At 37.4% G+C, this 15,169-nt stretch overlaps 1 protein-coding gene across 1 annotated transcript in view; it reads left to right on the forward strand.

Annotated features, from left to right (window-relative positions):
• Positions 1-2,424, forward strand: part of celf5a (cugbp, Elav-like family member 5a) — a 275,280-nt gene extending 272,856 nt beyond the window's left edge. Inside the window, exon 11 of the mRNA XM_052123558.1 lies at positions 2,333-2,424. The gene's annotated coding sequence lies outside the window, so the exon portion shown is untranslated. The remainder of the gene's footprint in view (positions 1-2,332) is intronic.
• Positions 2,425-15,169: the final 12,745 nt, after the last annotated feature.

Consider the following 15,169-nt stretch of genomic DNA (forward strand, 5'->3'; position numbering starts at 1 on the left):
GATGCGAGTGGTGATGTGGATGGGTGGATGTAGCCCTGTCTAAGGGCTTCTTCTATGTACTTTTCCATAGCTTGTTGCTCAGAAATTGACAAAGGGTAGACTTTCCCTGGAATGATGTGGAGGAAGTTGGGAGGATTTTTGTGGGATAAACACCTCAGCAAATTCCAGATAAGCAGCAGGTATGGATGTCTCAGATGGTGAATAAGGGCTTTCAATTGTGGTGGTGTGGCACAGGAGGGGTTCAGGATGAGAAATACGAACAGGCATTGAAAGGCACTGTGAAAAACAACATGAGCCCCATGCAGTTACCTCATGTGTGGACCATGATATGTCATGATTATAGGAGGATGTTTGGTTTAGAGTCAGGGAGAATGAGTAAAGGCAAGGATTCTGTGTGGAGGGCACTGATCTGGATGGAAAGGGGTTCCATTTGGTGGGTGATATAACCTGAGCCGATAAGTTTCCCTTTTACTGAGCAGATGGGTAGGAGTCTTTCTAACTGCTTGATCCGGAGGTTGAGCCGGTTGAGGAGTAAGGGCAAGGTGCCTGCCAAACCGTAGTCAAGAAGAGCATGAACAATGAAGGAAGAGGTAGCAGCTTTTATGAAGATGTCAATGTAGAATGGTTTGCTGGATACAGGTTCACAAAAGATGGAGCTTACCAGCAGCCTGGGAGGATGGATGGGGCAGTTGGCGACGTGGTGGTCCACAGCTCCGTAATAGAGGCATAGGTTTTTTGTGATCCTCTTTCGTTCAGCCAGTGTCAGACAAGCAGAACTCACTTGCATAGGTTCCTATTCCTCATTTCGAGAAAGAGAGATGGGTGGAAGTGTGTAACTGACTGTAATTGAACACTGTTTGAGGTGTTGTTCTACGCAGTTGGAGTATTGAACGAGGGCTTCCAAACAACGTGAGTCATCAAACCCAGCAAGATGTATTTGAAGAGATATTCATACCCTTTCAATAGTGGATGATCAGTGCTGGTTCATTCCAATGGCTGGCTGAGGCTAGCATGTGGAAGCATAGAGGATATTCAGAGACAAACAAATTTCCCTAATTGAAATGGCTCAGTTGCTCACCGGCATGGAAATCCCCAGCGGATGGTTGAAAACCTTCTGGAAGTGCACTGTGAAAGCCCCTATGGATTGCATAATGGAGCCTCCCTGTTTCCACGTCGCGTCTCCCTATTGAAGAGCTTTTCCGGTGAAGAGGAAGATGATGAAAGCAATCTTTGAGCAGTCATTGGGGAAATCGCTGGGGTTGTCTCAAAAGCCAAGGAACACTAGAGGAGAAAACCGCTGCACTCCTCTGCAGTGCCAGAGTAATAAGTGGGTTATGCCATTGGACCGAGTAATGTCGGAGAGCCTTGCGGGTGCTGTAGTAGTAGAAATAGAGTCAGGGGCAGCGGAGAATGAGGCGATGGGTTGAGCATTCCAGAGTTTATCCAGGAGAATCCAAATTTCATAGAGCGTCCCCTTGTGTTGCTGGAGCTGATGCTCAAGTTTGGATAATCGCTCGATGTGATACACTGCTTCTGCTGGGTTTATGTTGTAGAGGGTCTAGTCTTCGTTTATGCTCAGAGGAAGAGAATGAAAGAAGTGGAGAACCCAAATGCAGGTTTATTAATAGACACAAAGAAAACACGGTTATTCATGAAAAACTGAACTGGATACAAAAACAAAGATTAAGCAAAACAAACAAAAAAGGCAATACAAATACTGGAGATATCTACTCGAAATCTATCACAAGAAGGAATTGCGAGAACATGTGAAATCCAAGTGAGACTAGACAAAGAATGAGTATTTATGGTGTTCGTGATGACATGATTAATGGAGATCAGGTGAGTCTAATTAGTATTCAGGAGAGTTGGAGCAGGGAAGAGTGGGAGCTCTGCTCTTCTGATGAGGGCCTGACAAAGATAAAGCCATTCTAGTCTCTCTCGTTAACATGTGCTCATTTACAAATTGTCTTTACAGAGATGCTGGTTTTGTTAAAGAGACCGTACCGGTTTTCGCACATTTTCAACAAATCAGTGTAAATACTTGAAAATAGTGCAAATGATGCAATTAATTAATAAACATGTAACAAAAAATAATATATGAAATATAATTTCTTATTTATTGATGGAATACATGGATTTGTTTGTTCCCATTGGATTTCTGTGTGTGTATATTGTGTGTGTGTGTGTGTGTGTGTATATATATATATATATATATATATATATATATATATATATATATATATATAAAACTAGATATACATATTTCTATAAATGCTAGATACTTGTTATTATATCTTTTATATCTATTATATCTCTTTTTTTTCCTTTACAGGATTTGAAGAGTGAAATCTCTAAAGGAATTTAACATTTTCTTTAAAAACAAACCAGAAAAACATGAATGGATTTTTTTTGAAGACATATCAGAATTTATTTTATGAAGATGTTCAGAACAGAGGAGGGTTGCAGGTGAACAGGCACCCGTGGACAAAACCACAAAACTCGGCACAGCGTATGAAAGACATGAGGAAGATTTCTCAAAAGACTTGCTGAGCTTGAATCGTCAGTCAAGCAACAAACAAAAAGAAAAAAAATAAGCAAGAACAACTTCGATTTCTATATACATATTATACACACATATGCTATTTAAAGGAAGAGACGGCTATGGCTTTTATTACACTGGACTAATGAGGGTTAAACTTGAAGACCAAGGAAAACTTCAGTGGAAAAAAAGGAGCTCTTCTTGTCCCGCTAGCGGACTCTCTTTGTTTCTCTTTCCCTCCTTCCTTTCTTCTGTCACTGTCTCTCAGCAAACGCAGGACTTTTCTGTGGTCACCAAGGTTTGCATACCCTCAGTGAAACTGATATGTATTTCACCCACAAGGGACCAAAGGACCAAACATTTTTATTCCTCAAAAGAAATATATAGTATTAATATCAATACTAATATTACAAACTACTACTAACGACATGCGTTTTAAGAAAAAAAACAAAAAACATTATTATTCGCTTCAGGTCAGAAGAGGAAAGGGATTTTAATTTCTTTTCCTTTTACATTTATAGCTACTGGGTTTCAGAATATTTAAACAAAATATTAAAAAAATGAAGAAAAAAAAAAGTATTTTAAAAGCTATACTATTTTAGTGGAGTAGAATATGTGGATTGGAGATTGTTAGGAGCATGTTCAGGCATTTTTCATTAATGAAGAAAAAAAAAAGGTTGAAGAGGGGTGGGTAAACTGTCCATCGTCCATTGTCTTTTTGCTCTGAGGTTTCTCAGATGTCAGAAATAGGCTCACATTCCAGAGAACAAATGCTGAATATAGCTATATATGCATGTTCAAAGTATTGCTGGTTTAGCAAAAAGCAAAGACTACTTTTGTAGTTATTCAGTACACATACAATAAGCAAACATATTTATCCAAGAAAAGCTTTACTTATCAAGCATAATAAAGTACCTGTGCTGAACTGCAATATTACAGCTGTAGCCATTGCACAGGTAAATAATTACAACAAAAAGAACAACAAAAAAAATACTGTTAATGCTCGCCTCTTGACAGGGGATGGGAAATATTTAATAGTATTTATTTAAATGGTTTAGTATAGTTTCTAGTTTGACTTATTCAGGTCTAAAGAATATTACATTTGTTTATTTTGTCTACGAGCACCATGACTGTGCCAGCCTGATCTCATGAAAAAAAAATTAAAAACGTGGTTGTGGCGACATTTTTTGCAAAATTACATTTACATGGTTCCTTACATTATCGCGGGCGTTCTGAGTTGAAATTACCACTGAGTGGCATTTAAAACAGAGAAAACCCACCTACCTCCCTGCCCTAAATCTTAAACCTAAACCTAACAAATAGAGTCGTAAAAATCAACACGTGATGTGAAAAACGCAATTGCTAAAGCAACCACGTAATTGTTTTGGTGCTTCTATGACACTTTTGGCTCAGGTGTCGACATGCATGATCTAGAGCAGGGGTGGGGAACCCTGCTCCTGGAGGGCCACTGTCCTGCAGAGTTTAGCTCCAACCCTAATCAAATCGAGACCATGATTAGTTTCCTCAGGTTTGTCTGATTAGGGCTGGAGCTAAACTCGGCTGGACAGTGGCCCTCCAGGAGCAGGGTTCCCCACCCTTGATCTAGAGGATTCGTACCCCGTCCTTAGTCTTGCAATTGCAAAGCTCTATCAGTTGAGCTACCACACAATTTGAACGTCTTCAATCAAGCTTGTAAATGTAGTTGGTTATGTAATGCAAAAATTCTAATGTATTGCCTTATAAGTCATGCGCTATAGTAAAAGTGTGTAAATATCAAGAGGACATATTGTGAGCAACAAAACGAAAAACGTGTTTCTGAATTGATCATCTGCAATTTTCTCGTGATTTGTGTGAAAGGGATTAAAAAAGTGATTTTAGAAGCACCTCTACTGTTCATTTCACCAGGAAATTACCACGATACATACATTGAACCACGTAGAATTCATTTTGCAAAAATGTTGATATACGTGATTCAGCGAGATCAGGTCAGACTGTGTTTTGTAAGCATCGCTTAACTTCACCATACCAATAGACCAGCAGAGCTTTCATATCATTTCATGAAGCAACATTCAAAGACATATGTTTACTCAACCTACATTACCTGTACATCAATTTAAACACATGAACACAACGGTTCGTGCCAAATGCTAAATAATATCTTATAAAGCACATTGGTAAATAGACCAAGCCAAGCAGTTGCAAAGATATACAGCCTTAAACATATGAGAGGTTAAATACAGTCCACAAAATGCCCTCATTAGGGACCCTATTGAGGGGATACACTTGTTATTGCTTACAATGTCTGAAGCACATTAGAATTTTACGGGGATCATATGGCAGCATAAATCAAATAATTCAAATGGATATTATTGCATCTGAAGCATGCACAATCGATTGCACGTTGACATTTCCCATGGGCATCTGACAAACACAGTTCACTTTATAAATAAATATGTTTAAGATATATAAAATAGTTCTGGAAGACTTGTCAAACAACCATAAACTTCTCTTCAACTCAGATGCAAGCAGGTTGAATCCACAAATAGCCCATATTTCCAACAATACGTATCTCAGGCTGGTATGGATTAGCAAGACACTAACTGTCTACGAAGGCCTAATGAGCAGCCTGTAAACGAGCTTACGAACAGCTTGCAAATAGGAGCTATGGGGGGGGGGGGTTTACATTCGGAGCAAACTGTTCCATCAATAAAAAAGGCACGGAGTCTGACATTATGGTGTACTTAACCACAGCTGTTGGTTTTTTCTCAGACAAGCCACAAATATACTCGACTCTGAAGCACTTGTGTTTAGGGAAACGATACTGACAAGAATCTTAAAGACCCCATGACATCAAAAATATAGTTTTGTGGCCTTTATTCCATGTTTGTTTGCTTTGAGGTCATCTATATGCTAATGAACTCTTAAAGGTTAACTAAATTAACTTTTAGCAGATACTGTATATGCACATTTATAATTAGCAGTCATTCTCTTCAGGGACAACTGACCAAAAAAAATTATGTCTTCTCACGCACTACAATTTTTGGTCCAATGAAATGCTCTCTAGAATGAGATTGCCTCTTCCCCTAATAACACCCACCTCTGACTAGCAATTCAAGTATTTTTCCCATTAATTGAACTAAACCATTGAACCAAACCTGCCAGCCCCGAGGTGAATCACACCAATTTAAACTTTGATTTAAAACAACCCCAGAAAAAGTATTTCTGCGCCACCAATCGGAATTGCAAAAAACAGCTTTCTGAATATCCTCCCCATCTGCCATAGATCAAACAAAGAGAAAGTCCCGCCCCCCTACTCATGCCATTGGTTGAGTAACATTTTTGGGGTGAGTGGGTCTCTCTAAACGAGCCACTTGTATAGTGCCACAGAAAGACAGTGCCTACAGTATTTGAGGAAATTAACCAATGACTTGCTTACATATAGTTGTCTCTGTATATTAAGCTAGAATAAAGTATTTTAACACTGAAAAACTTGCATACTTCAGCTTTAAAGCCTAAAAGTTTATGAAAATCAGACAAAAAGACAAAGTCACAAGACTGTGTACTTACCGTCTTTCATTAAGGGAATGAACTGCAATTCCATGAAGCATTGTGAATGACGTAAAAACAAAAAATAAATACAACTTTTGATTTAAAGTTGTTGATTATAAGTAAAGGAACAATATATCTTGATTAAATTGCAAGATGTTTAAATATTTGCAAAAAACTAAACAAAACAAGTTGTTTTAGAGTGTAGGGAGACCAAATCAATTGCTGCAGAGCTCTTTTAGCGCACTTTGTTCACCGCGATTCTGTGATTGGTCAATCGTTTCTCTTCAAGATCATGAGTAGTGTAGCTCTTCAACATAAATTCTTCTATTAAACTATTAAAGTTGATATAACGTGGACTGATGGCATCAACAGAAGCATTTACCATTGATGTACAAGCTCAGAGCTCACGGTAGGTCTGTCCTTGAAGGTTGAGAAGTTTTTGTTAAAAAATCAAAATAATGAAGAAAATTAATTGGGATTTTACTTCTGGAACCAGACTGTTGCACTCTATAGCAAGTAGCAAATCATGTACATGGCTGTGAGGTAAACAAATGGCGATTGGCTGCTTAAAAATAAGAGGTAAGGATTTCGATATTTTCCTCCTAAACTTCCTGTTTCAACAGAAAGTATGTCAACACAGGAAAGTCAAGTGATTTCATGGGGTCTTTAACTATTATCAAAATCCCATTTAGAGGAGCACAGAGGCAGTGTTAACATGGACCGTTTCCCAGATACAGGTTTAAATGATTATTTTTATGCATTTCAAGTTCTCATCCGCTGTTTTCGTATTTTTGTTTAGCCATACTGCCCCAACGCTATGTCGATAACGCACTGCCTTTACAGAAATGCCAAAACTAATGATACCGCCACAGAAGTACAAGACGTTTGAGACCTCGTATAACTCGCAAATAAACAGAAATCGATATAAAAAACTAGAGCTTGAGAATCTAGGTAGGAAAGAAAAGCACATTTTGACCTCCTTTGATTTCCACTGTGGATATGTGACCTGTTTGTCTTACAAAAATATGTCTGTATGTTAAATATTTAATCTCGCACACGTCAGAAATACTTTTTGTCGGGAAACATTAATGTCACCGTATATCACGATCGTTTTTTTGCCCTCAGGTCACGTTGAAATGGATCGCATTTGATTCACAGGTTATAATGGCCTTTTTCTGGTGAACCCTTCTCCATTTCATTTCTCCCCTCTCCTGTCCTGTGGTGGTATCAGTACGGTGTGATATACAGACATGCCGCCTTCGGGCATCGGCGGTCTAATAACCTCATGTTACAGGGGCCTTCCTTGCAGAATCTCTCCATGCCAGATGTGAATTATTAAAATCAAATTAAATTTGGCCTGCATGTAAAAGCAAGTGTAATACAAATTAAAAATGGCAACTAGTGCCTGAAGTTTAATAAGTTTGAAGGATGATATCATTACAGCCTGAAAGTAAAAAATGAGATTGGAAAGGCATATAAAATGACACCGGAAAACGTGACTTGATGTGTTAAACCGACAATGTTAAATGGATTGTTTCCCCAAAACTGACAATTCTGTCATTGACTCAACCTCGTGTTGTTTTAAAACAGTTGCAGACAACATAAGGGTGAGCAAATGATAGAGTTTTTATTTTTGGGTGAACTATCCCTATAAGAGATGAAGGGGATGCATTGCACTACAGGTATTTCTGCAGAAATCAGACCAGCATTTCATGCTTGTGTTTTCATTCAAATCATGTTTCAGTTTGGATTTTCATCTTCATGACGAACTTTGATCTATGAGCATGCTCAAGGGGGGCAAGGGTGGGAAAGCTTTGGGGGATAAAGTGTTATAAAGTTACTACTCATATTAACAATATGATTCTTTAACTATGGTTTGTATGCTAAGGAAAGTAGCTTATTATAGATATTAAATCTGTATATTAGGGAACAGCAGCACAGGAACCTTTTTCAGATTCTATGGGGGAGTAGTGGGCGGGGTGGGGCGGGTTTTTTGCGTTATAAAAAATCATGTTAAAAGTTCTGGTTTTCTCAGCACAAAGCGTTAGGAAATATGTATTAAGAGTATTGATTTTGCTGTGTGAAATGTGCAGTGGGAGAGCCAGGCACTCCTTGCGCTGTTCTTAAAGCCTGGATGAGACAATGCTGTTTACAGTTGTTTTAGGTTTCTTGTTAATGTTTGTTGTTTTCTTTTGATATTTTCCAAGAAAAGAGGAGAGCACCATGTGATGGATGCACCATCTTTCTCTGTGATATGATTGGTGCAGCATGAACAACTGCAATGAATAGTGTTTTTATTTATTTATTTATTTATTCATTCATTCATTTAATTTTAGAGACAGTGAAGATACATCCAAGACATTTGCCTGAGAAACCAAACATCCTTTTGACATTTCTCAAATACTTGCTGCTTACATTATTTTACTGTTATGCCGACTCATCTAATGATTTGCCAATTAATTTTCAAACAACGATTGTTTATTTATTTATTTATTTATTCCTGACATTGATCTGTTTATGAATCGCCTATTTATTGGTTATGTTTAGAAAAATGTATGCATCAAAATGAAATGCTTAATGGGCTTCTCTCTTTCTCTTTTTTTTTTCAATTTTACAATAAAATTTTTAATTAAATATGCAGTCTATTACTTTTACTATTCGTTAATGTATAGCTATATATCAACAAACAGATTTATGTACTTTAGTACTTTATACATTGAATAACATGAAAATATTAATTTGAATATTCAACATGAAAAGTAAATTCTACATTTGTTCTTAATTCAAACATTAATGCTCAAGCTTAAAAGTAAATAATATTTATGATTGTTTGTTATTTATCAAAAGGTCATCATGTCTGAATCCTAAAGAAAAAAACTTTGTCTCATTTATTTGTTAATTTAAGTAAATTTCTCAGGTAAATAAGTACATTTTACTTAACTTTTCAGAGCTGGTGTTCTCAGCATGACTTGAATAATTAATGAGCTTGCATAGTTTCACTGATTGCAAGTTCATTTAAACCAATTTTATTGTTGATTTTGTTGTTACGATTGGTAACTTCTTGTTTGCTACTCAAAATCACTTGTTCATGATAATCAAAAGGATCTTTTCATTGTTACCGTCATCGTGTTTTATGCACCAAGTGTTGAGGTCTGGGTGCACAGCTCTGTCTCTGTCACCATTAAAGCAAGGTGATGTTGTCTAATAGATACAAAGCATGCATTAAGCTTCCCTGTGTCATGTGATACATGATTAAGTATCTTTAAAAAAGCATTGAAATGCCAGTATACCTTTAAAAGCATAGCTTAATTCATTTCTACATTGCTTTAGTAAAATGTACAAACAAAAAGTGAGTCAAATTGGCTTCGAACAGAATATTGCAAAGTAAGTTCCAATTAAAGCCACCAAGAATTATATGTAGCATTTTCTTGGAAATATGGTTTGTTAAATTTACTAGCAATTGTTGCATGGAAATTGTTTCCTAGTTTTTTTTTTAAGTAAACCTCACCCCAAATTTCCATTAGTGTACGGTATCTCACATTTTTATAAATATTTGATTATATCTTTTCATGTGACAACACTGAAGAAATGACACTTTGCTACAATGTAAAGTAGTGAGTGTACAGCTTGTATAACAGTGTAAATTTGCTGACCCCTCAAAATAACACACAGCCATTAATGTCTAAACCGCTGGCAACAAAAGTGAGTACACCCCTAAGTGAAAATGAATATGTGTGCATTTTTACCACTATCCAAGTTCCAACTGTCTTGAGCCTACAGTAGATAGATCAAAATCAAATTGTCATCATATTTGCTAAGTATAAATATTCATCCATAGATTAAATATTTGAATTACTCCTAGGAACAAGCTTACTAATAAAATGCGATATAAAGTAGGTCGGGAACAAGACAAATATCCTAAATTGTCCATACAGTGTGAAGCCACATATTCAGGCGAAGACATATGAAAGAGTGAATGTACAGTTTGTCCGGCAGCTGAAATATGGAAAGAGTATAAATGAGAATGTGGTTGAAATATTATCGTAATGAAAAGAGGAGAAAGAGAGAGAGAGAGAGTGGAGGCATTGGCTCATGAAATAAATTGGCCCAATTACAATAAAGTGTGGCTCTTGGTCAGCGTGCGGGCCCAGCAGTTCATCTTTATTACAATCTGTTAATGAAAATCAATCCTCCTCCTGATAGACTCTTATCTGCACTGCTTCTGAGCGGCTCACATGCGGGAAGATAATAAATTAGGGTAATATTGCCTTTGATGAGGGAGTGAATTGCAAATTATCATAACTTTCCAAGATTTATGATACAGATGCCACATTTTTTAGGTTCGGTTTTTCCAGGCTTGGAGTTGTACAGGGGCCATTTGTTAAAAAGTTCTGTAGCGCAGAGTTATTAACAAATATACAAGGTGGTACCTGTGTACAGCGCAATGCGCATGAGGGATGTAGGTTTGTCGACTTGAGAGGAAAAGAATGACCTATGTGAAGTTTATTTCATTTAATATAAATTTAAATAAACATTTATTTTAAAATACTCAAGCTTACTTTTAAGGGTTTGCATGGTTTGGCTCTGAGCTTTTAATTCATTTATACCCCAAAACGTGATCCCCGTTCAGGTCTTTTTATAGTCCCTCTGACAATTTATTTTTATGCTCTAAAAATAAATCTTATCTTGAAACATATTTCAGGAAAGCTTTTCCTTACTAAAGTTTTTTTATGTAAAGCACCTTGAGAAGCTACATTTAATGGCGCAATATCAAAATAAAGTTTATTATTATTATAACCACATTATTTGTTTCTTTCCAAGGTAAATTGAAGAATAGCCTAAAAGTAATCCAAACAAAATCAAGAAGTATTGAAGACGGAAATATTAAAGTCAACATGAAATGGCATTCGCAACCCAATTTACTTCTGTAATCTGATGTATTTCCAAGACAAATTTAGGATGGGACTTGATTTTATCCATTGGGAAGTTATTTAAACATTGAAAGTGCACTGGAGTGGAGCCACACCTAAAGCAACTTCAAAGTAGGTTGTGTTGGACTACTTTCCTCCTGGCTGAAACAGCATCCATTTTTGAGGATGCTTTTTGACCAGGGACATGGAATCTCAAGGTCAAGTTCACCAATGAAAGGTCAACGTATCCCAATAGTAATGTTTCATATCTACCATTATTTACTTTTGCTGTAACCTGAATTACTTTAATGTTAATTTACATTAAACTATGGGTAATTATTGGCAAGATTTTAGAAAGGCTGTATTAATTACCCCCTTACAAAAATAGCGAGAGTTCTGGCAAAATAGCCACAAAGTTGCTGCAAATATGCCACTCCTTATATTCACATGCAAATGAGCTTGTGGTTCACCGCAAATGTTTGCCTGGAGTTTGCAGCTCTTCACTGCTAGTGATAAACAATGAACAATTTTCTGCAAGTATAATCAGTGCTGAATTTGCCAACAAGGTATAGCTGCAGGCCGGAGACCTCCAAAAGGGGGCAGGGTTACACTAGAAGATGCAGGATTATTTCAAAACGGGATTGCGCCAAGTCAAAATGTTGGTGTCACTTCCACTCACATTTAAGGTTAGGGAAAGGGTAAGGTTAGGAGCTCCCTATATCTTTGCTGGCGGTTTAGAGGAGCTCTGCCTACACCTATATCCTTCTCGAATTTGCAGCCAATTTGCCATGAACTCACGATTTTTGTAAGGGAGTAGCCTAAAACAATGCCTGAATAACTATTTGGCTATTGCTTAGCATTAACCATAATGTCAACTGAAAAGCAATGTAAGATTTATAGAGGCAGAGCAAGTTACTAAATTTTCATGAAAGATTACGAAGTCTAATTAATTAAATAAGCCTAATACGCTTTCAAACACAGAGATAAGGTGCAATTTACCCATGGTGTAGAAAACGAATTATTTAAATTCTTTCGACATTGAAAATACTGTAACTACACTGAACTGAGATCCAATTAGGACTTGTGACAAGACGTTTGAAATGGTGAGAGTAGGCATCAATAAAGCATGATCTTGCTTCGTTTTATTCAGCATATTGGGCCTGTGGGACATCATTCACCATAATAATTACTAGAAACTGGTTTCCAAACGTATCTTCTAATTGACAGATTCGTCCAAATCTGGCATGGTAAATGGTCTGCACTTATATCGCCTTTTTAACCTTAGCGGTATTCAAGGTGCTCTACAGTGCGTCTCATTCACCCATTCACCAACACATTCACACACCAACGATGGCAAGGTGTTAGCCTGCCATTGGGAGCAACTTGGGGTTCAGTGTCTTGCCCAAGGCCACTTCAGCATGTGGAGTCATGTGGGCCAGGAATCGAACCACCTACCCTGCTATTAGTGGATAACCCGCTCTACCACCTGAGCCACAGCCGCCCAGTTCCAAACCTGTGTGACATTCTGTAATTTGTGGAACCCAAAAGATATTAGACATGTTAGAGACTGAGGGTGCTTTCACACTAGCACTTTTGGTGCGCACCCAATTGACGTCAAATTCGGTTCGTTTGGGTGGTGTGTGAACGCTGTTTTCCAAACTCAGGTGCGCACCCACGAACTGAACCCAAGTCGTCTGGTTCATTTGGACTCCAGTGCGGTTTGCTGCTAATATGAACGCAATTGTACCAAATCGCGCAAGTGAGCCCTTATTCATGACGTATAATTTGCGTCTTTGCAGACTCCCAATTATTATGGTTTAATTAATTTCTCATACCAGCTTGTGTCCAAATAAATCACCTTCAGAGAGCAGCTCATATTCTTCACTCGTGCAACGCATCCGCTGGCTCGTGGCTAATATTCTACACATCATTGCACATTCAATGCTTCTGTGGCAGACAAACATAATTGTCGTTTTGTACATGTCAAGTTTTGGTGGTAAATCCAAAGAGATGAATATTTCAATAACACAGCGAAGCAGATGTCTTCTTGAGTTGTTGCCTAGTTACAGTATAAACAGCTGCCGCTTGTACTCACGTTGATGGCATAATCGGGCTTCGGTTCGGACCCAAAAAGTATGATGTGAACAGAGACCAGAGGGGGCAGGGGAGGGGGGAGAAAACAAACTCTGGTTCGGTCCAAGCAATCGAACCAAGTGTGAAAGCACACTGACAGTCTCATTCACCATTCCCTTTTAAAATATGGAGGAGAAAAAACATGCATTTAAAGTAAATGGACTAAGGCAAAAATTCTGTCTGATATGTCCTTAATTGTGTTTCCATGGAAGAAAGAAAGTCATTTGTTTTGAAACAGCATGAGGGTGTATGATGACAATTTCCATTATTAATAATAAGAAGAATGATTATTATTAGTATTATGTAACACATGTTGTGTATTATGTCATGGAATATTGGGGCGTAAACATCAATTATGTTATATGTGAAAGTAACTAGGTACTAGCTACTTGAGTATATTTTTAATTGGATACTTTCTTACTCTTACATATGTAATTTTCAACATTACTACTTTTACTTGCCCTGCGATGGACTGGCGACCTGTCCAGGGTGTCCCCCGCCTTTCGCCCAATGTTAGCTGGGATAGGCTCCAGCCCCCCGCGACCCTGTACACAGGATAAGCGGTTGACGATGGATGGATGAACTACTTTTACTTCTAGTAAAAGTAATTGTACTTTTACTTGAGTAATGATATTGGCTACTCTAACCGCCTCTGGTGATAAGTGGTATTTTGGCGTTATCAACATGCCATTTTGGTGTTATGAGTGCCATAAAAACAAATAACTTCGAGGTCTCAAGATGTGAAGACCTCAGAGTAGAATCTCAGAGAAATTCCGACATGAAGTGAATGGAGCTTGAGGCATCGCCCACACTAATCCATATTTGAAGTTTAAACCTCTTTTTTCAGTTTCGTAATGTCATTGTTTTATAAAGTATGTAGTTATGGAAAAATAAATTAAACTTTCCTTTTTCGGTATAGAGGAAAACATAATTTCAGTGTAGAATGTGTATTAAAAATGAAAACGGATTAGTGTGGAAATTGCTTATGGCAGCTTTACAGTATTCAGAAAGCCTTAAATGCTTATGGTTCCTAATTAATTAATTTTAAAAAGCATTTGTTTAAAGAGAGTCATCTATCTGCAAATTAATCAATCAAGGTGCGGACATGCCCCGTGCTGTCAGGTTTAAATGTCTATTTATCTTGCCAAATATCCTATTAATGTCAAATTAATTTTGCACTGCAAATATTAATCACGCTAGAGGTTTTATTTTAATTCATTAGTTCAATAATTGTCCTTGTTTATTAGATCAAAGTGAGCAAAGAACAAAGTGGATTGTCTTTACTGCAGGTTTGTTTATATACCTCATTATTTAACTTGAACAGAGATAGACCTCGTTATAATAGACTAATTAAAAGAGGGGATGCATAGAGAGAAATGTTGAACATAATTAGACAAAATACATAAAATTCGAATTAAAAACACAAAAATCCCATTCAGTGATAGAGTAAATCTGTCAGTATGTTAACTACAGGAATGCGATACTGTTGCTTCTACACGACGATTTCTGGCAGATCTTTGCATGATGAGCTGCCTGTTCTAGGCACATTGGGGGCCAGTAAAACTTGAGAGTGATTGAGTGTCAAGAGCTCTAAAGTACAAGAGAAGGGCAAGGTTGGAAAATGCTTAGTTTAGCATGATGAATGTGGTTATACTGACGACGATTCAATCTCTGTCACATGACCCTGTCTACCGGTTTCCACCCGAGGCCTGAGGGAATCTTAATGGAGACCATAGGAACATGTGAAATGGTTCATGTACATTGTCGATATGTAGTAGGACCGCTTTAAACGGCATTGTTCAAAATGTGAAGGACAAATGTCAACTGCACACATGGATCACCGGTCAATACTAGCACATTCCATTCTTGGGGGTAACTTGAGCCTGGTTTAGAAAAAAGACACAAATGTAGTCATCTACTTTGAAGGTCTACGAATAATTGTTATACCACTGAATTGGTTTACAAACCTTCCAAGGTGTTAACTTTTTTATGATCTTTTTTTTATTTAATGGCTCTGTGGACTATTTCATTTAGTCTA

Source organism: Xyrauchen texanus, chromosome 50 (genome assembly GCF_025860055.1).
Source record: "Xyrauchen texanus isolate HMW12.3.18 chromosome 50, RBS_HiC_50CHRs, whole genome shotgun sequence".
Classification (NCBI taxonomy): domain Eukaryota; kingdom Metazoa; phylum Chordata; class Actinopteri; order Cypriniformes; family Catostomidae; genus Xyrauchen; species Xyrauchen texanus.